The sequence below is a fragment of the Gopherus flavomarginatus genome, chromosome 21 (genome assembly GCF_025201925.1).
Source record: "Gopherus flavomarginatus isolate rGopFla2 chromosome 21, rGopFla2.mat.asm, whole genome shotgun sequence".
Lineage (NCBI taxonomy): Eukaryota > Metazoa > Chordata > Testudines > Testudinidae > Gopherus > Gopherus flavomarginatus.
This window is the reverse complement of record NC_066637.1, coordinates 23,745,100-23,769,487: the sequence shown is the minus strand read 5'-3', so window position 1 is coordinate 23,769,487 and position 24,388 is coordinate 23,745,100. Positions and strand designations below refer to the sequence as shown.

Below are 24,388 nucleotides of genomic sequence, written 5' to 3'. Positions count from 1 at the left end.
ACTCCACCCTCACATTGCCCCGAGACCTTGCCCCTGCACTACCCATTCACCTGGAACCCCGCCCTCACATTGCCCCGAGACCCTGCCCCTACACCGCCCCTTCCCCCTGAGACCCTGCCCCTACACCACTCATTCTCCTGGAGCCCCTGCCCTCGCCCTCACATTGCCCCAAGACCCTGCCCCTGCACCGCCCCTTCTCCCTGAGACCCCATCCTTACACCACCCATTCACCCGGGACCCCCCCCACATTGCCCCAAGACCCCACCCCTGCACCGCCCATTCACCTGGAATCCCGTCCTCACATTGACCCGAGACCCTGCCCCTGCACTGCCCCTTCCCCCTGAGACTCGGCTTTATCCAGATTTTCCAAATCTATTTTACTTTCTCAGGTACAAGTAGTTTTCATACATTGTATCTGCTTTTAAAGTATCTGTTAACGTTTCAATTTCCATTCAAATTTGCAACCAATGACAATATTGGCAACGCTGCATGTAACTACCTGACCACTGAGGGAGGGGATGTTGGGGAAATTCGGGGAAGTGGGTGCACAGCCCCCTGATTGGGGAAGCATATAGGGAATGCCCAGTTTCACTGAATTGAGTCTCCTACTGCAGCACCTCAGTAGGTTACATCAGAGAGGAGCTGCAGTGTCTAGGCAGTGGGATGCCTGTGCCTTTAAGAGTCCAGCCCTGGTAATCCCATGCTGAGACGTGCTGCCTGTGAGAGGGGAAATAAAAAAGCCCTCTGCTCCCCCCACCCATGTTTGCAAACACTGGAGTCTCAACCCACCGGGATCACTGTTACCCCTCTGCCCCTGCCTGTGCCAGGGTTTAACCCTCTGGTAGCGCCTCCCTCTGGGCTTAACTCCGGCTCCTTCCCCCCTCCCTGACTTTGCCTTCAGTCCCTCTCCTAACTCTGCCTCCAGCTGCTTGACCCCCCGACCAGTCAATTTCCACCCCCTGTTCAGACCCTGGCCACCCCCTCCTCTGATTTGCCCTCCTTTGCCCCTTTTTAATCCCTGTAAAAAGTAGGGAGTGCTGGGTCCCATTCTCTGGAGGGAGGGCTGGGCGCCTGGCCCCTGCCTGCTCAGTGCTCAAAGTGCCCCATGATCTTGTGGATGTTTGCCGAGTGCTGCAGGGTCACCCGAAGGGGGAGAGAGACGCGGTTAGGAGATGATGCAGCCAAGGGTGCATCACCCAACACTGAGATGCAGCCACTTCTGGGGTGAGTTACACAAGTCAGCAAATGAATATGGAACAAGAAACACATTGAAAGGACCAAGGCTGCTGCAGAAGGTGGAGAAAACCAGAAAAAGCAGTATCCCTGGATTCCAGCCCTGCCCCTAATCTCCACTCCCCTCCCACATTTGAGGGGAGAACCCAGGAGTCCTGGTCCCCAGCCTTGCCCACCACCATATTTTGATATGGCTCCATCCAACAGCTGCCCCCACAATTGCAGGGCAGTGCCATGGGGCACACCGGGGCCAGCCTGTTTGCACAGGATGAGCAATGCCAGTGCTCCAAGATGGGGAGAGATGATGCTAAGGGAGAAGCAGGCAGCAGACAGCTCCCATGACAGAGGCCATGTCTACATCTAAAGTTTTGCAGCGCTGGTTGTTACAGCTGTATTAGTACAGCTGTATAGGGCCAGCGCTGCAGAGTGGCCACACTTACAGCAACCAGCGCTGCAAGTGGTGTTAGATGTGGCCACACTGCAGCGCTGTTGGGCGGCTTCAAGGGGGGTTCCGGGAACGCGAGAGCAAACCGGGAAAGGAGACCCGCTTCGCCGCGGTTTGCTCTCGCGTTCCCGGAGCCACCCAGCAAACCGCAGGGAAGGAGACCTGCTTGCTCTGGGCTCCGGGAACGAGAGAGCAAACCGGGAAAGGAGACCCGCTTCGCCGCGGTTTGCTCTCGCGTTCCCGGAGCCACCCAGCAAACCGCAGGGAAGGAGACCTGCTTGCTCTGGGCTCCGGGAACGAGAGAGCAAACCGGGAAAGGAGACCAGCTTCGCCGCGGTTTGCTCTCTCGTTCCCGGAGCCACCCAGCAAACCGCAGGGAAGGAGACCTGCTTGCTCTGGGCTCCGGGAACGAGAGAGCAAACCGGGAAAGGAGACCCGCTTCGCCGCGGTTTGCTCTCGCGTTCCCGGAGCCACCCAGCAAACCGCAGGGAAGGAGACCTGCTTGCTCTGGGCTCCGGGAACGAGAGAGCAAACCGGGAAAGGAGACCCGCTTCGCAGCGGTTTGCTCTCGCGTTCCCGGAGCCACCCAGCAAACCGCAGGGAAGGAGACCTGCTTGCTCTGGGCTCCGGGAACGAGAGAGCAAACCGGGAAAGGAGACCCGCTTCGCCGCGGTTTGCTCTCGCGTTCCCGGAGCCACCCAGCAAACCGCAGGGAAGGAGACCTGCTTGCTCTGGGCTCCGGGAACGAGAGAGCAAACCGGGAAAGGAGACCCGCTTCGCCGCGGTTTGCTCTCGCGTTCCCGGAGCCACCCAGCAAACCGCAGGGAAGGAGACCTGCTTGCTCTGGGCTCCGGGAACGAGAGAGCAAACCGGGAAAGGAGACCCGCTTGATTACCAGAGGCTTCCTCCTTCCACGGAGGTCAAGAAAAGCGCTGGTAAGTGTCTATATTTGATTACCAGCGCTGGATCACCAGCGCTGGATCCTCTACACCCGAGACAAAACGGGAGTACAGCCAGCGCTGCAAACAGGGAGTTGCAGCGCTGGTGGTGCCCTGCAGATGTGTACACCTTCAAAGTTGCAGCGCTGTAACTCCCTCACCAGCGCTGCAACTTTCTGATGTAGACAAGCCCAGAGAAAGAAATGCTAGGGGGTGCTGTGCTGTGCTGCAAGGAGTGAATGGGGTTGGGAGGGAATGGGAGGATCTTCCCTCACAGCAGGTGCGTCTGTCTCCCTCCCAATTACTCCCCAGCCCTACCCCAGCCCAGGCAAATCCCGGCCCAGCTCCCAGGGTTAAATTTGGCCTGGATTCCCCAGCTGCTGGGGGTGGGGCATGGGGCTGGGAAGCCTGAGCCTCTACTCCCCCTTCCCCAGACACAGTTGCATGGGCACAGACCAAAGGAGCCTGCAGCACTGCTGCCTAGAGGAAACTGAGGTACCAGCCACTGACAGACACATCATGGCTCTCCCCATCCTCATTCTCTTTTCCATATACAACCTGGCCAGGGGAGGTGGGGGGTAAACTCAGGGCAGTTGCATAGTTAACCTGTGGAACTTCTTGCAAGAGCATGTTGTGAAGGCCAAGACTATAACAGGGTTCAAAAAAGAACTAGATAAGTTTATGGTGGATAGATCCATCAAGGACTATTAGCCAGGGCGGGCAGGGATGGTGCCTGTAGCCTCTGTTTGCCAGAAGCTGGGAATGGGCAATAGGGGATGGATCACTTGATGATTTCCTGCTCTGTTCATTCCCTCTGGGGCACCTGGCACTGGCCACTGTCAGAAGACAGGAGGATACTGGGCTAGATGGACTTTGCGTCTGAACCAGTCTGGCCGCTCTTATGTCTCCCTTGGAGCAGCAGTGACACCTCCTGGTCATTCAGGGTAATGCACAGAAGGTGTTTCCCTTGATACAGCAGTGACACCCACTGGTCAGATGGCGTAATGCACAGCATGTGTCTGCCCTCTACGAGCAGTGACACCCACGGATCAGTCACGGTAAGGCACAGAATGTGTTTCCCACCAATCTGGGTAAGGCACAGAGCATGTTTCCCATGGAGCAGCAGTGACACTTAGTGACCAGCAGGGTTGGCATCAGACTCTTCTCCTTTAGTGGGGGACTGAGGCTACATCTACACTACAGGATAAATTTGAATTAGCTTAAACCGGTTTTATAAAACAGATATTATAAAGTCAATTGTGAGCGTCCACACTAGGCACATGAATTCGGTGGTGTGCGTCCATGGTCCGAGGCTAGCGTCGATTTCTGTAGCAGTGCACTGTGGGTAGCTACTGTAAAATGAGGCTAATAACGTCGATTTGCGTCCACACTAATCCTAATCCGATATAGTAATATCGATTTTAGCGTTACTCCTCTCGTTTTGTAGGAGAACAGAAATCGATTTAAAGAGCCCTTTAAATTGATATAAAGAGCAGTGTAGTGTGGACGGGTGCAGCGTTAAATCGATTTAACGCTGTTAAAATCAGTTTAACAGTGTAGTGTAGACCAGGCCTGAGATCTGCTAGACAAAAAAAATTGAGGAGCTGTGCTCCCCATCACCTGGCGTCACCCTTCACGGGGGCCATGCCTCTGTTCCTTCTCAGTTAAAGGCCAGGCTCATCTCCTCTCCCCCGGGCTAGGGTTTACAGCAATACAAACTTTATTAAAATAAAATAGTAAACAGGGTTTACCTAAAATAGTCTAAATCTGTCCAAATTTTAGTACTGAATCCAAAGTTCTCTTAAAGATCCCATCAGTAACCAAAACCTAAATGAAAAATTGAAACCAAAAACAAGGCTTAATTTAAAACCCAAACATTAAGAAAAACTTTGTTTGTAAAAATAAAAACTAACAAATGCTATAAATTAATAATTTCAACATTTTATCAAAAAAGTGTGCTACAGCAGAATGATAAAATAACATCAAATAAATAAGCATGACCAGTAAAACCTCCTATAAAGGAATTGAATCCTTGAATACTGGTCAAATCGTAATAAAATATGCAGAACTATGTCAAAACTGGTGTTGCAAGTCAGCCATTTGAATCCAGAAAATGTCAATTAAAAGCTCCATTCCAACTAAAAAAACCAAAACAACCCAATAAACCAAAATGGTCACAGCCTGAAACAAACCTACACAGAAGCAAAATTAAACCTGTACCAACATTGGAACAAACGACGTAAATTTCTAATTCTAACTTCTTGTTTCTCCCAGGAGGAAGGTGTTTTGCACCCCAGTAACCAGGCTGTCACTGCAGCTTTCCTTTCACTAAATAAGATTTTTACCAAATATAAATTGTCCTACAATTTCTCTAAGAGAAATCGAAATTGTATCTTTGCATTAATATCCCAAGTGTGCAAATCCATCCCCTCAGAGCAGCCCCACACCCTGAGGCCAGGGGAGAATCCCAACTGGTTTGTGCATTTGTAACCCTGGGGCCTGAAGCTGATGAGAGAAAGGGAAGTGAGTCTTCTTGGAGCTTTCCGATACCACCTGCGGGGAGCACAGGGATTTGACTGAGTGACATCCTGGCTAATTTTCACCTTGTTCTATGCCAGCAGGCTCCGCTGGAGAGCTTGGGAGTGACTTGACCATGGCAGCACCCTATTTACATATTAAAAGTGGGCATTTTTGGGCCAATGGGGTAAAATATGAGTACTTTTGGGGTTGGGACCCACATGAGAAGGGATGTGGACAAAGTGGAGAGAGTCCATAAGAGGGCAGTAAAAATTACTAGGGGACTGAGACACATGACTTACAAGAACCTACAGGCCATATCCTGTATGTTAAGCTAAGGCAAAGTTAGCATATCTATATTGTGACTTTTTACTCAGAGAGGAAAATCGACCTTTATCATGTTACTTAAATAGATAAGTACCCATGCCTGTCCAAGACCTTTACCTAGACCAATCGACAATGGAGAATGACATAGGGTTTTATTCAGTGTTGTACCCACAGATTTAACAGGTACACCACAAGGTAACTTATGTGCATATGTACATGTCATCACCAAACACAAACATACTAGCCTATGAAGTAAATGCACTCTAATGTTTTGTGGGTGAGGAATGAAATTTGGGCATAGGAGGAAGGATTTGCGGCCCTTGTGCCCTATAAAAGAGGTAACCCACCTCGCTAGAGCACTTTGCTCTATCATTCTGACTTACTTCCTCCACTCTCTCTCTATCTACTATCAGTAGGCTGTACTTGTTCTTAAACTTTAAGTTTCAAGGGAACTAGGCTAAGTTCGGTTTCCCTAAGTTTTTAGTCTTTGTTTATTAGGTTTTGATTTTAAGTTTAACATATTCAAGTAAACCCTAAGTAACACTAGCTTTTTCTAAGCACTGCATCTTTCACTTAAGAATTGAGAAACCTGCACTGCAAGGCTGGTCCTGTGTCTCTTACCACCAGCTTATCAAGGAAGGCTGTGAGTATATTAACCAAATCTTTGTTGCATATAATGCCATATGTATCTTTTGAATAGCAGTAATGCAAATGTAACTTTGTAACTCAATTAAATTAAATAACATGTAAGCTAATCAATTAAATTTTCATCAAATTATCCAAATTAATATTATTAGTACACCCTACATCAGGCTACATGGGAGAGAGAGTTGGAGTGCAGAGGGATGAAGGCACTAGCTCTGGCAATGCAGACTCTGGGGTGGGGTTGGAATGAGACATTCAGAGTGCAGTAGAGGACTCAGGGTTAGGATAGAGAATTAGGCTGTGAATGCTCTGGAATGAGGCCAAGAAAGAGAAAACTGAGATGTAAGACAGAAATCAAGCTAGAGCAAAAACTAGAGAAGACATGTGTGATGTGAGCTGCAAAGGGGAAAAAAAACCTCTGCCTGTCCCCTCTCACCAAAGCATCTAAGAGAAAGATGAGAGACATCTCTCTCCCACTACAACAACAATTCCAGTTGACCTGGACTGAGGAAGGAAATCTTCTCCTTTGGAGCACTAGCAAACCTGGACTGAGTCATGAACACCTCCCCCCTTCAATCTGGTGTTCCTGGCCTGGGACACGGGAGGGGCTCCTCTCTTCTCCATTTAGGACATGGCGGGATGAGAGAAGTGACAGGGCTTTACGGGAAATAATTATTTGCCTGATTCATGTGCAAGTCCTAGTCCTTGTTAACCCAAACAAATGGTTTATCCTGCATGCTGATGCCAGTTTGGAGGGTCTGGGAGCAGTCCCGTATCAGTAAGTGGAAGGAAATGTAAATCTGTAGGCTTTGCCAGCTGAGGACTGTCTGATAGCGAAACTCGCTATCCTATCCACCAGCAACAGTTCTTGGTCTTGAAATGGGCCATCATTGAGAAATTTCGAAACTACTTGTGTGGTGCTCAGTTTCAGGTGTGGACAGAGAACAATCCACTGACTTATGTGTTAACAAGGACTAAGCTGGATGCTACAAGGCAGAGATGGGTGGCTACTTCTGCTAGCCATAACTTCGCATTCAATACCAATGAGTTGGTATAATAGGGAATGTGATTTATCAGGACCACCAATTCTTGGCTGGGGGGAGGATGTAAGCAGAGTTGCTATGATCCCTACCCTGCCATCTGTTGGTGATCTGTTGTAAAGGCCTTTTGAGGCTGCTGTCATTTGCATGGTTCCACCCACCCCGGATTGCATGATGGGAGTGCTTGTCCAGAGGGTCATTTCAGCTGCTGTGGGATCCCCAGTCTCTTTATTATTGGGGCAGGAGTAATGCAGTGTATTTTCCTGTTCATTTTGGATCAAGGAGAGAGTAACTGTACCTGGCATTTGAAGCCTGAGAGCTTCACCCTCGTCTGAAAAGAACTCATCCATTAAGGGGTCTGGGTTCCAAAGACCCAAAGGGGGGTGTGTGTGTGTGTGTTAGGAATGGATGTTTGTTTGGTGCCTGCTGGCTTCCTTTCTGCCGTCCTTGGTGAGTAAAGACAGAAGTGTTTTTGAATCTCTTTGAGTTGTTGTTAGTGCTTCAGTTGTTTGATCTTTTTAAGGATATGTTTTGGTTCTGAAAGGTAAAAGGCTGTTCTGTGTGTGGGGGGTGTTATGAAGTGAGGTAGCAAAAGTTGGTTGCAGAGGTGGTGCATATGCCACAAAAATTGTGTCCCCCCTCCCCACCCCAGCTCGGGTCCCAGAGTCCAGAATTTGCATAAACCCACCTGCTGACCTGTGACTAAGAATCTGGTTTCAGAGATCTTTCATGTGTCACAAAAGCTGTGTCCCACAGCTGATCTCCCAGTGTCCAATCTGCTAAATTTTCTTGCTGTCCTGAATGGTAAGGAAAATTTTCTCCAACTATGGAGTTGTTTACAACTTACAGTGTGGAAATGAGATCAAAACTCAACAGCTTATGTGTGTCTAAAAATTGCATTTAGTTATTAAAGACTTTACATCTGTAGAGATACACATCGAGTAGTGCCCCAACTGGGGGCCCTATCCCAGAGACAGAGGGGGCTGGGGAGAGAAGAAGAAATCAAAGGCCACTGCCTCACTTAGCCATCGGGGTCACCACCTAAATAGGGGACACACAAACACAGGGCACTACCCCACCTGACCAGGAGGGGCCACTGCCCCAATTGAGGGATATACAGAGGGTATTACCCCACAGGGATGCCAGGGATCAGTGACTGCCATACCTGGCACAGGGGTAGAGGGGATAGGGTGACCAGATGTCCCAATTTTAGAGGGACAGTCCCGATATTCGGGGCCTTTTTCATATGTATGAGCCTATTATCCTCCACCCTGTCCCAATTCTTCACACTTTCTATCTGGTGACCCTGTGGGGCGGGGGGGGGAGAGAGGGGGTACACAAAGGGCACTGCCATACTTGGCCACCAGTGCACATCCCTAGTGGGGGAGTGATACACACCAGAAGCAGGGCTCACTGCCACAAAGGAGTTGGAAGATACCCAGGGCATTGCCTGACACAGCCACCCAGGCACCCTGCCACCTTGGGGGATGTGAAGAATACACCTTGGGCACTGACTCCTCTGGCTACCAGTGGTCACAGGCCCAATGCAGGGGTTGGGGGGAGTAAATACACACAGAGGACTGCCCCACCTGGGCAACATGTCTCATTGAGATGAGAGTGGGATACGCAGAGGGCTCTGGTCCAATGGTTGATATACGTAAAAGGCCCTGCCTCACCTACCCACCAGCACTCACAGGCACAATGGCAGCAGTGGGGTCACATAGGCAACTGCCCTCAGTTGCCACCAGGGGTCACTGCAGCAATGCTAGGTGGAATACATGCCAGGCATTGCTGCCCCTCGCCACCAGGAGTCACTGCTCCTACAAGAAGACACCCACAGGACACTCCCATGCCTGGCCAGCAGGGGTCACTATCACTGGGGAGGGGCTATGGGGAAGCGGAGAAAGAGCAACTAACTGCAGTGGGGAAAATCATAATCTACCGGGGAGAAAGAACAGACTCCACTAGGACATTGCACCAACTCCAACCAGGCTGGATACCAGCAATTCGGGGCTGGAGCAGCTCCAGCTAGAGGCTGGGCGGAGACAGGTGACCTCGGTTTCTGCGCTGAGCAGGCTGCTTTGGCAGCGAGGAGGGACAGGGAACCCCCTGGCCAGGGTGTTGCTGCCCAAGGAGGGGGAGATCTGCGGCACTCTTTGGAGTAACTGGTTAAGCAGCCGCGAGCCACATGCTTCTCCCTGCCTGAGCTCTCCAGGAGCACATTACACACAGGTGTGCGCTGGATGTAGACACCAGTATAACAACAGGGCCAGACTCTGCTGAGTGCTGCCTGTGAGAGACAGGGGCAGAGTCAGACGGGCAGATGGGGGCAGGAGATGACAGAGTCAGCGGCCATGAGCTGAACCCATCACAAGTCCAGCCTGTGACATCACCATCCGTCCCTACAGCTCTCCATCTGTCCTGCTGTCTGTCCAACCCTCAACCCCCCATCCATCCCCAATGTATGCCACACACACCCCTTCACCCATCTGCCTCACACACTCATTATTTCCTCATGCATCCTGCTGTCCCTCTGATTGTCCCTGCAATGCCCAGCACAAGGAAGCATAGTGGACCCTGAGCGAGGCTTTTGGGTAATGGAGCTAGCGGGAGAAAGGGGCATCTCTAATCCCAGCCCCACTTCTCCTCTGCCCAAAGCCATGGCCGCAAGCCCACCCCTCTCAGTCTCAGACCTCACAGCCCCAAAGACATGACTGGTCACTCACACTGTGACCCAGTTGCAGCAATGAGGTCTTCCCGAAGATAGGGGGTGAGAGGAGCAGCCCCCTTATCCTGGCAGGCAGGACACATCCTTCCCAGTATGGCAGAGACCCTGCCCGTGGGCAGATAGACCCAGCTGAGCCCATAGGAGACTAGGGGAGGGGGAGCAGAGGAAGAGAATGCAGGCAACTGAACATGACAGGTGTCCATGAAAGGAGAGACAGAGAGTTTGAGTGAAAGTTGGCCAACACAGAGAGAGAAACCTAGGAGTACGAAAGAAATTCACAACAGGGAGTCACTCTCATGGATCCAACTTTCTGCTAGTGAGCACACACCACTCCTGGCCAGAGAGATGATCTGCTCTCGCAAATGGCAACATCATCTCCCCTGAAGCCAAAGCTAGTCCGGAAACCCACACCCAGGTAATGGGAAGAACCTGCCTGGAGTCAGGAGGGCTGTGACCAGAGCCCTTCCCAAACCAGATACACATCTCACCGACAGAGATGGTTACTCTTGTCCCAGTCGGGCAGGTCTTGCCTGGCATCAACAGGATTCACACTGTCACTGCTCTCGATCACTTTCCATCTCACCTCAGGGCTGGACTCCGTCCCTGTGACTTCTTTTCCCTTGCTATGAAACACAACACAAGAGGAAAAGAAAAAGCAATGGTGGTGAGGCTCCTCTTCTTGCTACTTCCGCACCCCAGGGCTTCGGCTTCAACCCTCCTCCCATTCTGTCATCACAGCTACAATTAGAAATCTGAGCCCGGGGCTCACACCTGCTTGTCTCCCCAATCCTAGGCCCTGTCCAGCATGTCTCCCTCCACAGAACTTACCTGGCCTCATCTTACACTCCATCTTCATATTGCTCTTCTCCTTCCCAGAGCTCCTACTCTGCTCCTCAGGCCTGTCTGTCCTCAGCTCTGCAGGCAGAGGGGAAGGGGCATGATGGGAACACACACGCCCCATTCCAGACACCACACAGCATCCACAGGGCTACCAAACACCTCATCTTCGGCCAAAACCACATCTCACCCCGAGGGAGCAAAAAGCCTTTGTGAGCACAGCACACACAAGACAGGAAAAGATTAACACCCACACCCAGCCCAGCCAAAGTGGGAGCTTCCTGGCCACAGGTCCATAGGGCTCATGGATGGAGAAGTTTGCTGGGCTGTGGGGGTCCCTGAAGAACTGGCTCAGCATGTGAATGACTGGGATGTATGTGGGGGCCTGACTGTGGGCTGGGGTGTCCAGGAGGACCTAAGGGAAGGGAATAGGGGGATTAGGGATAGAGGAGAGTGGCGTTACCAAGGTGCATTGTGGGAATGTGGGATTCAGAGAGCCCAGAGTGGATGGGTGTCGGTGGGTTGGACGACCCCACAGTGGTTGAAAAGGGGAACCTGGCAGGTTTGGGTGTAGCAGAGATTGAAGATGAGGAACCTCACACCCTGGGGATGGGCTGGGGGAGTGGGGGGATGGGAAAGAGACAGCTCAGCCCCCCCCCGTTCCCCCCCAGGCCCAGCGGGGGGGGCGGTGAAGCCCTTTCACTCGCGCTGCCTCTGCCCTGTGCCCCCCCGCGCCCGGCTCCCACGGGCCCGGGGCTGCTCCCGGGGCAGGGGCTGGGCCTGGCGCCTGGAACTGGGTGTCTGAGCCCCCGGCCCCCCCGTGCGGAGCCGCCTCTCCCCGTCCCGCCTCAGCGCCCCTCGGCCCGGCCCCGCCCGCCGGCTGCCCCCGAGCCCGCGTCCCCCCCGCAGCGCCGGGGCGGGTCCCACTGGTGCCCCCCCCGGTTCCCCGTGGGGAGGGGGCGGGAGCAGCGAAGCCTCGGGGCGGGGGAACCAGGCTCCCCCCCCCCGCGCCGAGTCTCTGTCCCGCACTCTCTCCGCCAATCAGGGAGCGGGGAGGGGCGCGGCGAACTGACGAAATACGGCCCCTCCTCCAATAGAGGCCGCGTGTGAGAGGGAGAACTACGCTTCCCAGTGTGCACCGGGAGGGGCGGTGTTGCCAGAGCAACCGTTCGTCACTTCCGCTGTGAGACGAGCCAGGAACTTCAACTCCCAGCCTGCCCCGGGGCGCTTCCGTCCTCTCGAGCCCAAGTGAGGGCGGGTCCCTGGGTCAATCGGACACCTCCCGCCCCGCCCCCCAGAGATCCCGGCCCCGCCCTCCCCAAGCTCCGGCTCCTGACGCGAACTCTCGTGTCCCGGGGTCTCGGCCTGGCCCCGCCCCCCGCAGCGCGGTGCCCCCCAGTGCGGTGGGGCTGCCGGGCCCCTGGTCCTCCCCTGGCCTCGTCTGTGCCGCCCCGATGTGACCCGCGGGGCTGCCCCGCTCGGGGGGGGCGTTGGGTGGAGCCCTATGGAAACACGAGGGTGGGCAGGGCTGGGAGCCAGGACTCCTGGGTTCTCCCCCAGCTCGGGGGGGGGGGGGGGGGGAGTGGAGATTAGGGGGTAGAGTGGGGGAGGGGCTGGGGGGGTCTCCTGCCCAAGGGGCAAGTCCAGGAGCTGGTGTCCGGCAGCAGGTCACTTGTGGGCCCCAAGTGTCCGATCTGGAAACAGCTGCCTGTCCCCACGCCCGGGGACTGCGCGTGGCTGGCAACCGTCTCCTTGTACCTGAGAATTATCCATACACCCCAGGGGTGTGAGCCCTGCGCTCCCCTGTCAGTGCCTGGGGCACAGAGCCATGTGTACGAGTCACTCTGCGGGGATGTCAGTTCGTACAGACTTTGCTGGTGCTTTTTCTGTAGCCTGTGGTAAAATGAGGCAATTAACTAGATGCCTTGATGGAAGTTCTCTGCGTACCCTCGGGGTACACGTACCCTGGTTGAGAACCACTGATGTAGGGGAACCCAGGCCCACCCCCTCCCATTCTGACTTCCAACCCCGTACCCTGGGCAGCTGGTTCAGCTTTGCTTACCTTGCATCAGCCTCAAGTCAGCTTCACTGGGTCACCACTTCCACCATGGCTAGACATCAGAGAGAGGAAGTTTCCTCTCAGCTGTAAAAGCAGCAAGGGCTCCATGAGGGGTCGGTGCTGGTGGAGCAATTATTGACACTTTCTTTAGTCTCCTTTTCAGATTTTGCCCCATTTTCTCTTTAATTCTCCAATGTTAATTTAACAATCTCAGATTTGGGATATTTTCACACCCGTTTGACCTGCAGCAAATTTCCTTCCTTTCTTTGGGAAATTGTCCTGAATCATTCCCCAAAGGAAAAGGGGCTTAATGGATGCAGTTTGCAGAGCCCTGAGACACAGCTGCCTCTAGGGTGGGCTGGGGTGGCCTTTCTCTGCTGGCGAGGAAGGGGACAGGAGGAAAAAGTCCGCAGTGGAGACTGTCCAGCACAAGCTTACGCAGTCCTTTCTACTGCTACTCTCAACTGCCAGTCACTTGCCTGCCCCTGCTTCTGCCTCCTCCCCACTGCCAGGAAGTTTTCCTGCTCCACACTCCCCTCACATACCCTCTTAAAGCACCTCCTCAAAGGGCTCCCTGCTGCCATGTGAATGCTGTGGGTGGGTGGGGGAATTATTGCTGTCTGTTAATTGAACTTCCACTGTCCAGTTACTCTCACTTAATATAAAATATCTTCATATTCAGGTGGTTTTCTCTCGTTAGCAAATATTTCTTGTTAGACCCATTTCTTCCCCAGTTCTCAAAGATAGATATAAAATATCCTGTGTGCAGCGCTGTAGTAGGCAGGGTGGTCCCAGGGTACTGGAGGCTTCCCCCTTGGTTTGTATACAAATGTTTGGTGTTATTCTCCAGCCCATTCCTTATGAATACTAACATGATGTTAACTTTTTTGCTGGCAGCTGTGAATTGAGGGGAGCTTTTCACTGATCTGTCTACAGCAACATGCAGATCCCGTTCTTGGGTTGTGTAGCCGATAATCTGTTCTGCTGCCGTCGCTAGGTGTGATGCATGTTCAGTAGGGGTTTCTCCCCTCTTCCCTTTTTGTATTTCTTCTCCCTACTAGTGTTGGGGTGTCCTTCTCCTCAGGTTAGTGTATTAATGACCTCATCTTGGGGTCATATGTGTCAATTCATTGCTACGTCTTCAGAGAACTATCCATGATGACTCCAAGATCTCTTTCCTGATTAGTTGTAGCTAAATTAGCCCCCATCATATTGTATGTATAGTTGGGGTTATGTTTTCCCAACGTGACATTTATCCACATTAAATTTCATTTGCCATTTTGTTGCCCAATCACTTAGTTTTGTGAGATCTTTTTGAAGTTCTTCGCAGTCTGCTTTGGTCTTAACTATCTTGAGCAGTTTAGTATCGTCTGTGAATTTTGCCACCTCACTGTTTACCCCTTTCTGCAAATCATTTATGAATAAGTTGAATAGGATTGGTCCTAGGGCTGACCTAGGAAAATGACAGCAGCAAGATGGAGTCTGGGGTCACATGGGCAGGTCACATGTCCATGCATGATTCAATTTGCAGGCCTACGACATTTTTTACATGTTAGTTTGAATGTTCCCAGGAAAGCTCAGATGTGGATTGGCATTTTCCAAAGTCCATTGTCAGTGAAGCGTTTCTTGATTGGGCACTTACTGAGAATAGTCCTTTCTCAAGAAGCTGACCAAATGCATCACTGAGGCTACTTGAAATCAAATCCATTTGAGATACAAGTACATAGCCCATATTCATAATTTCAAATACAAAAATGGTACACACATACAGCTAGTATAATTATAACCAGCAAATCATAACCTTTTCATAGACACCTCACACTACAACTTTTGCACAATATTTGTTGCAAATATATAAGAGTGGTGGCAGCAATGATCTATATGGTCCCAGTTGATATTAATAATGTCACAGCCTACAGAGAAGTGAGAGGGAGGCGTCTTCTAGCAGGCATTTCTCCTACATTTCTCCATTGCCGCTTGGGCAGAGGCGAGAATGGAGCAAAACACGCCTGGCTGAAGGTTTTGCATTCAACTTTGAGGATTAAGCCTGAGCCTCCGGCATGGGTGCTGGGAGATGGATTTCTGAGTTGCATCCAGCACAGTCTTCGGGCCTGAGCTGAAACCACTGAGGCCAAGAGAGATGAGTTTAAGGTAGCCTTTGAGGCTCCCAGCAGGTCTTGAGGAACAAGGGGTTACTGCCATCCCTGGGGGAGCTCAAACCACCATCCTTTCGATTAACAGCAAAACACAAAGACCCATTGCGCCACAAAGACACATGTCTGCTGTTACCAAGGCTGCTGCCTAGCAGCGTGCGCATCTGCAAGGCAAGTGTGGGTGCTGGAGGTAAAAAGCCAGTAGAGTGACATAGCAGCTCTAAAGGGGGGTGAAGGTCAGGAGTGAGGGGTTCAGGGCATGGGAAGGGGCTCTGGGCTGGGGCAGGGGGGTAAGGATGCGGGAGGGGATGAGGGCTCTAACAGGGGATGAAGGGCAGAAATGAGGGGTTCAGGGTACGGGAAGGGGCTCTGGGCTGGGCAGGGGGTTGAGGTGCAGGAAGCGGTGAGGGCTCCGGCTGGGGATGTGTGTAACCTTCCCCTTTCCCTAGCCATGTGTGTGAGCCACCAGGGCCAGCACGTACAAGGCCTTGCTGCCGAAGCACTGACAGTGTGCAGTGACGCTACACCTGGCCCTCTACTGACAGCTCAGGGGTTTGGCGTCCTCTGGCACTGAGATGCCACAATAATTACAGGGTTATTTCTAATTGGTTAAAGCAGAACTTGTGCTGAGATTAACACATCCCTCGTGGGTCTGGGGGTTTTACAGCATGAACTGGCTCTGCGTGTGGGTACTGTGCATGTGTTTGAGTGATACTAACACGGCTGAAACACACAACTCCCCATCCTGGGGGTTTCCATCCCCCCGATTCCTTCCACGGGGGGCGCTGACCCGGTTCCTCTATGGCCAGATGCCCTGATGGCAGCAGTCGGGATGTTGGGAGAGGTTTTGTTTTCTGTGGCTAGTGACAGCCCCAAAGTGACTCCCACCAGCCCCCATTGCCTTGCCCTGTAGCTGCCAGTCTCTGAATCCTGGCCTGGAATTCGATTGGAACGAGGCCCCTGGGAGCTGGATAGACCACGAGTCAGACACTGCAACATTGTAGCCAGAACATCCATGTCTAGATTTTAGGGCCAGTCAAGACAACTAAATAATCCTGTCTAACCCCCATGCATGTGATAGGCCACAAAGTCACTCCTGCACAGAGCCCAACCACTGGGATTAAACCAAAATATTCCAGCCCTTAGGAGAATATCCCGTTGTGTGCCACAGACGGAGCATAGGAGAGGCAGAGGGGTACCAATACTGGAGGCCCCTGCACTGGAATGGATTTGGTGAGATGTACCCAGCTGATCTGGGCAAGTGACTTGTGCCCCATGCCACAGAGGATGACAAAAACTCCAGCATCCCTGCCAGAGTGAGCTGGGGGAAATTTCTTCCTGACCCCAGCAACGGAGATCAGGGAGACCCTGAGCATGAGAGCAAGGCCACCAGCCAAGCACCGGAGAGAAATGGTTTTCTATCTCACCCGAGAGCACTTTCTTCAGCCCCCCCGTCCCCTCTTGCCACCCCCATGTGGGGTGAAGAATCCATCATTGCCCTGGGTACTTTGTTCCAATGTTTAATCACCCGATTGCAAATGTATCCCTTATTTCTCATTTTAGTTTCTCTGCCATTAACTTCCAGCCACTGGTTCTTGTTCTGCCTTTTGCTGCTGGGTTAAAGAACCCTTCAGTACCCAGAATTTTCTCTTTGGGAGGGGATTTACACACTGTCATCAAGTGACCTCTTGGTCTTCTCTGTGATAAACTGAGCAGACTGAGCTCTTGTCTTGCACTGGAAGGCAACTTTTCAGCACTTTTTTTTCTCTTCTCTGTCCCCCATCCAATTTTTCGTTCTTCATCTTAAAATGTGGCCAAGATGACAGTGTGCAAGAGTCCAGTGTTGGTCTGACCAATGTTGTACAGAGATAACACTAGTGCCCTATATCTAGTCACTATTCTCCTGTCTGTACATCCAAGGACAACGACAGCATCGCACGGGGATTTCATGCTGAGTTGTTTGTTCATTATGACACCTAAACCCTTCTCCGAGTCACAGCAGTCTGGTCTTGCTCATTAGTAAAGCTCAGTGTGTTTGAATGGCCACAGCTTCCCAAGTGCTCCGTAACATGCACAAGGGATTCCCCTCCCCAGTCACCTTCACCTGCTGCTGGTCTCTTGTCTCTTTCTTCTTCTCCAGGATCTGCATGTGTCATTGTGGGGGGAGTTCTCCTCCTCTCTTTGCCTGGGAGCGATGTGACCCCCCCGGGTGGACTGACCAAACCCAGGATTCCTTCAGCCTGAAAGCAGAGGGGAGCCTTCACCCGCTCCCTCTTTAAAGCTCCAGTCCCAGATCCTAAATTTCCTGCCAAAGCACAAAAATCCACCCTGAGCCCAACTCCTCTCTCGGTGGTGATTTCCTTTCTCCCACAAATCTGTCTTGAGGACACAGCCCTGGGAACAGGTGAACACAACCGCTGAGATTTCCCTTCGCAGCCTGCAAGGGGCAGTTCGCCCTATTAAACAGCTCGGGAATGTCGTCTTTTTCTTTTCTCCTTTCAAAAGTAACTTCTTGTATTTCTAGTCTCTTTATATGACCCACCGATTTGCCACTTCCAATTCTCTGCTGTACACACCAGCACTGGATCGAGTGAGGTGCCTGGACCCATCCTGTACTGAGTACATGGGGAATTGCAGGATCAGACCCTAAAATCGCTTTGGAGGGAAATTCTAACCCCACTCAACCCCGACCTGTTCCTGGGAGGTGTCGGTATTGACCCAGGCCGCCGAGCACCAGGGAATGAAGAGACCAATTTTATCAGTAAGTCAGACCCCCCGGCTGCCTGCTGCCTGGATCACCTCCCCTCAGGTGACGCAAGTCACCCTCCAGAGCGATTGCTGGGCCCTGGGGGCAGCCACACAAGCCATGGGGATGGGCAGCTACCAGGAATCTCGGCAACGAATCTCCAGGCCGGAGGGTTTCCCCTAGTGCCTGATCCACCCTCAGGGTCCAGCCAGCCAGCAGCTTCCACCCAAGGCTAGTGCGCTAACAGCAGCAGCGTGGCTGGGGGGCTGGGGCCAGTCGCCTGAGCATGAAGCCAGCCGACCCCAGGAGATGGACCCGGGTCACCAGCCCAACCCACCACACAGCTGCTGCCACTGCTCCATTAGTGCATGAGCTCCCATGGACCACGCTGGGGAGATCCCCCAGCTGCAGGGTAGATGCCCCTGAGCGCCTAGCAGGGCACAACTCCTGGCTGACCTGCCCTGCTGAGTTTTCTACTACGCTGGGTGGATCTGGGGCCAAGGGTGCTGGGTGACAGGGGGGCATTGGCTCTGGGCTGGAACTGTCACTTCCCCCCCTCCCTATCCAACAGGATCACAGCAAACGAAACCAGCTCAGCCTGCAGGGGAAGAGTTCAGTCCAGGGCCTGGTGCATTCTGGGAGCAGGGACGGTGCAGAGAAAGGGCAGATACAGGGCACCTCTGAACACTCTGCGCAGAACTGCTTGTCCTGACCCACAGCCCCTATTATCCCAGCCCTGGGCTCCCCTCTCACTGCTCTGCCAGTGCCCCTCACTCCCGATCCACAGATCTCCCCCGCTGTATCTGTGACTTCTGCTACTGAACCACCAATGCACTGACTCCTCTTGTGAGACATTTCTCTGCACAATACTGCTGCTATTCCACTTATTGACTCCAGGAAACATTTTCCTTAGCCTGGTTCTGTGTGTCACTGGTTTCTATAGCAAAGGTTAGTCCCTGGCCCTGTGCCCCAGACATCCTCATTCACACCAAGCTTCAAGTTGAGAATCATTTCTCATTCCCGCTCTGTGGGAGGGGAGACTTTTAAACGCACTCTCTGTGCGACTGCACATGGCTAAGCAAAGAGAACAAACCCAAAATCCCCCCTGTGCTTTGGGAGCCAGGTTTGCTGTGGGAATTCTGTAGTTCAGATGACTTCATGCCTGGGCATTGTTATTCTTTATCAGTTTCTCTGGCAGAGGGGCAGTTTTGTGTTCACAGCTGTGATGGCTGAGTGGTTAAGGCATTGGAGTTGAAAACCGATAGGGTTCCCCTGTGCAGGTTCAAATCCTGCTCACAGCGAGGCCTGTGTTTTACCTACTCTCTAACCCGGGCAATACCTCTCTATAACCCCCTGAGACACTCTCAATTCTCTCCCGACCCCAAGTAAATCCTGTTCTGCTCCTTTCATAGAGATTCCTGGGACCCCACTTCTCAGCACCTGAAGCCTCTGGCACTCACCTAGTGCCCCATAGATCAGCCATAGCCCTGGTTCTGCTTCTCTCTTTAGCGTGTGAAAGGAGCCAAGTCAGCGACTCCATGGGGGCTGCAGAAGCAACAGAGAGAAAAACAAAAAAAGGTGCTCAGCAGCCATCTCTGCCCCTGCACCTCCCACCTGCTAGCAGGCCTGGCTGATAAGCTCCTCCTCTTCTCCTTCAGTGCCTCCCGCTGGCCATTGATGGGATGTGCTGGAGGAGTGAGGAGAGAAAGAAGTGGGGCAGGGTCGGGTAGGAAGAGATTTGATGGTTTGGGGCCAGGGCCTGAGGTGGAGCAGGCATTGAGCACTGCCCAGGAACTCTCAAAGTCAGCACCTCTGAGCGCAGAAGCCTTCCCTGAGTCAGAGCTGCCAGGATCCCTGCCGCAGAGCAAGTGCCACAAGTCTCAGCCTCTCTGTCCCACACATGGCTCTGGGCACCACCAGGAATCATTTGGCTCCTGGCACACAAGGCAACTTGAAAGCTGAGTCCCTGGACAGCAGCTCAAACCCCAGCCCCTCCCATTAAGAGCCTGATGCTCTACTGACTGAGCTAGCCAGGCTTGCTAGGAGCCTCCACCCCTCCTCTTCTTCTCCATGGCCACTGCCAAATCCTCCTTCTCTTCCTCTCTCCTGCACCTGAGGGTCACTAAATCTCCTCACCTAGACAGCCAGCCCATCCACTGCACCCCAATCCCCCACTCCTGAGCCTCCCTGCCAAAGTCCTGCACCTGGCTCCATAGAATTAATTCTCACATGTTGCTGGGAATTCTACTTCTTGTGCCCAGAGAGTCTCGCCCCACTCAGTAGAAGACCTGAGAAACACAGTGTCTGCCTTTTCTAAAGAAGTGTTTGGAGGGGCTTTTCTTCCCTGATCTAATGGATAAGATGTCTGATTGAGGGTTTAAGTCTCTTCATGGTTGTGTTGCTGCAGTTTTACCTTCGTGCTGAAAGTACTGCTCCCTTCAGGGCTGCAACCTCTTCTTGGCCGCTCAGGCCAATGCTCTGGCTTCAGCTAGGGTCCTGGGAAGGAGTTGGGGGTTGGGTGTCACAGAGGCTGGGGCATGAGCCGCAGGTGCTTCCAGTCAAGCCCTTGCCATTCCTGACTTGCCAAAGATAATGGGCGGCTGCCCGGGCTGGCGTGTAGAGCAGTTTCCCTCTTCCAAGTGTGCACCTGTCCCTGTGCTTGAGGGGGTTGGTAAATAGCACCTTAGGAGCCTGGGTGTTTCTCTGCTTCTCGCCAGCTGGGGAAAAGCCTCTTGGGGTAAAATCTTCTGCCCCACTGCAAAAGTGAGCACTGTGAGTGGGAACAGACAGAGGCCACACCAGGGGGCTGGCCCTGCTTTCCTACCTTCTTCTGATATTGGCCACAGAGCATCAGCAGCTGCCCCGCATGCTGGTCGGTGGGTCACTTTCAGTGGGTGTTTGGCATGGCAGGGAGCAGCCTCGCTGGGGGTCTTTGTGGCTGTCTGCTGGCCATGCATAGGCATGGTTCTCCCCTCCTCTTGCCCTGCCTTCAGTTGCTCTGTGGCTTATAAACCTTCCCTTTGAGTTGTCAGCACCAGCCGCCTTTGCTCTAGCTGTGCGGAGGAGGGAAGGTGTGAGGGGCTTCAGGCTGGGCTCCACCTCCCTCCTACCAAGCCCTGACTATTAATCCGGCCCTGGCACTCCTTTCGTCAAGCGCCATGTGGGTCAGAGGAAAGGTGTAGCAGGAAGCACAAGGGCCAAACTTGTGGGCATTAGGTGAAGCAGCAAGTATCCCAACCAGGTCAAATCACAGGACTACAGGCAACCATGGCCACCTCTGCACCCCAATCCATTGCAGCCATCTCAACCAAAGACCTGGCTCTAGTTTGTGTGAGTCACCCAGCAGGAGGGAAAAGACTCACTCTTAAACAACTGGAGACAGGAAAATTGAGCACTTTGAGCTCCAGGGCTTTACCACAATCCAACACAAGGTCCCACTGACATTTGAACTCAGACTGCAGGATTCAGAGTGCTGAGTGCTGCCCATTACAGCATGGGACCAGCTTGTTCTGCCTTCTCTGGCCATCGGTGATCGTCACGGGGCTGGCTCGTGTAAGGGACTGTTGGCCCTTTACTAAAATTTAGTGGAGTTTTTGGTTGGCTAGTTCCCAGTCCCAATAAAAGAGGGAAGGGTCAATGGGAAATCAGGCCCCTGAGACTGACGTGCCCCTGGGGCAATGGTCACAAACTGGTAGGGAACACGTTAGAATTTGTTAATGGAGAAAAATTCCCGGTGAAAATTGGCAAAGCTGTGAAGATTTTGAAAAATTCCAGTGAATTTACACATGAAGATATAAACAGAGAGACAAACACACAGAGAGAAAGAGAAAATCACAGACTGCACAGGCCCACACAGACATAAACAAAAACCAAACCCACACAGAGGCATATACACGAAAGGGAAAGCCACACAAAATATAGAAAGAACAAATCCACACCAAAAAACACAGAAAAAGCCCACAACAAGAAAGCACAAAACCCACATACCAAAAGAATACTAAGCAAAAAAACAATCTGTATGCAAAAATCATACACACACGCACCCAAAACTATGCCAGGCATCCACCAAAATCACACAGGACCCACATGCACATCAACACGACAGACCAAAACCACATCAACATACAGAAAGCCAGGCAGGGTTTGAGTCTCACAGCGAAGAGGGTGAACACACAGCTGGTTTGGGGAGCAAAGACTGAGGGGGAGTCAGGGGCAGTGCTCTGGGCTCTGCCTGACCCCTCCCTGAGGCAGGTGGAGAGCAGAGCCTGATAGATCTGTGGAATCTGCCCTGCTCTCTGTAAAGCAAGGGGACCTCAGTGTCTTCTGAGCTGCAATTGTATTTTCTGCAGGGCAAACTGATTGGTAGAACCCATTTGTTTAAAGAAAACTAGTGCTTCAAGTGAGGTTTGAACTCACAACCTCAACATTGCTGTACTCCGCACTGCTACTGTAAGCCCTGTACACTAACCCATTGCCCCTCTGAGGGTTTTGCCTTCTTGATTCATGGATGAATTAGGGGTTGAGGGGGTTGCATTAACTAAAACAAATCCATATTAATGGCTGCAGCAAAGGTGGGGAGCCTCCTTCTGTGTGGTAGAGCTGGTTCCCACCTTCTGTTGCTGAGAGGAAGGTTGGTGCTTTGAACCCACCCAGTGCTGGAACGTCCCATGGGTGAGATTAACAGAACTCAAGAGGAGAGAAGGAAAGAGAAGGGAAGTCTTTTCTGTTCCTGCCTAGCTCCATTGGTCTCCTGCGGCCCTTTCGGCTCTCTGCTCCCCTGTTGGGGAGATGCAGAGACAAGCCCCCATCTGGGTGAGTCACCGAGAGGCTGTGTCCCATGGAGTGTGTGTGGGAGAGGGGGAGGGTTGGATTGGGCTCAAGGGGAGAAGGTTGTGTGTGACAGTGTGTGGGGGAGGGGGAGGGTGTGTTCCTTAGGATATAAATGATGGAAAACACAAGAGCAGTGACAGCGAAGCCCCATGTCTCCGTGTTATCACCCTGTGTGTTGCTGCCGTTCACCTTCCCCTCCTATGGTCTCATCTTTCATTGAATCCAGCATTTTTTCACCTGTCATCACCACAGAGGTGTCCCACATGCCTCAGATACAGAGTGTCCCTCAGAGACGCCGAGGCCTGGAACTGATTTCAGCTGGTGGACAGCTCTGCTAGGTCTTCATTCATTTGCATAGGAAAATGCTGAGTGTTTAAATTCATTTCAAGTCCGCCCCCTCCCCCCACATTCAGCGAACTCCTGAACATACTGGAGATGGGTCTGGAAATCTATTTTCATTTGAAAAAGTTTTTCAAGGGAATCACTTGGATGGGAACTAGGAACCTATTATCCTGCAGGGAAACATTCACCCACTGATCTATACTCGCAACAAAAAGTGTCATGTATAGCTCAGAGCAGGAACAGTTTTTAACCTAGGGGTTACTAAATTTTCTCTCTATACAAACACCACAGCTTACAAACTTCCCACCCCCGCTCTGTGTCCCCAGAGTACAACAACAACTCTCCTTGGAGCACACACAGCTCCCCAGCTCCCTGCCCGTCAGTCTCTCCAGCATTGCTGCAATCCCTTAAAGCAGGGTCTCAACCTCAATTTACCTTAGGGCCAGTGCCAGTCCTCCAGTCCTCCCAGTGGGCCAATAATGTCACTCATACCGCTCAGAACCCCCCCAAAACTCTGCCTCTCATCTGCCTAAGGCTCTGGGAGGGAGTTTGGGTGGGGGGAGGAGGTCTAGGGTTCAGACCCTGGGTTGGGGCTGAGGATTGGGGTGCATTAGGGGTGCAGGCTCTAGGGGGAGTCTGGGTGCAGAAGGGGTGAGAGGCTGGTCTCTGGGAGGGAGTTTGGGTGGGGGAGGGGTTCTAGGGTGCAGGCTCTGGGATGGAGTTTGTGTGCTGGGTGCAGGCTCTGGGCTGGGACAGTGGTAGGGGGAATAGGAGGAGGGATGGGGGTGCAGGATCTGGGAGGGAGATTAGAGCGCGTGGGAGGGGGTGTGTGGAGGGAGGGGGTGCAGGCTCTGGGAGGAAGTCAGTGGCGCAGCGCTTACTTGGGGCTCCAAGGCGGGGCAGGCTGGGGGGCCTTCGCATGCTGCTGCCCCCAGGAATCACCCCCACAGCGACCCATTGGCTGCAGGGGCTTGGACTGGGGGCACCGCGTAGAGGCACAGCTCTGCCCCGCCTTGCCATGGGGAGGGGCCGGCAGCCACTGGAGCGAGCAGGCAGATACTGCACTGCCAGGGCCCCTGTGGGGAGCGGCTGGGGGCAGCAGGTGGGGCCAGGGAGTGAACTGGTCCCAAAACTGCTGAAGCCCCATGGGCAAGACCTGGGAACCAGGACTGCCAGCCAGACAAACACCTTTAAGAAGAGGCGTCCCTTTCCCTGTCAAAAACTGATCTTCCTCCTTCAGTTCAGTGACAGCCTGAATTGTTCCTTATCCCGGCAGAGCCAGAGGACTCAAAGCAGCAACATCAAACCCGTGTGTAGCTCGCAGGGATGGACATAAACACTCCCTGGTATCTGAGGAGATGTTCAGCTTTGCCCTTGGTCAACTACAAGGCGAAAGGGAAAGGAGGTGGCGCCAGATATAAAAAGTGAAACATGACACATCATAGTTACGCCCATGGTGGCTGCAAAATCTTTTTATGTACTTCTTCTTATCATCAGTGTATTGTTTTCTCTGTGTTCTAGGCCTTCACAAGAAATTTGTACCTGGAT

At 52.6% G+C, this 24,388-nt stretch overlaps 1 non-coding gene across 1 annotated transcript; it reads left to right on the top strand.

Annotated features, from left to right (window-relative positions):
* Nucleotides 1-18,887: 18,887 nt before the first annotated feature.
* On the top strand, nt 18,888-18,969 carry TRNAS-UGA (transfer RNA serine (anticodon UGA)). Its single transcript has one exon. It is a non-coding gene; the product is annotated as a tRNA-Ser (tRNA).
* Nucleotides 18,970-24,388: the final 5,419 nt, after the last annotated feature.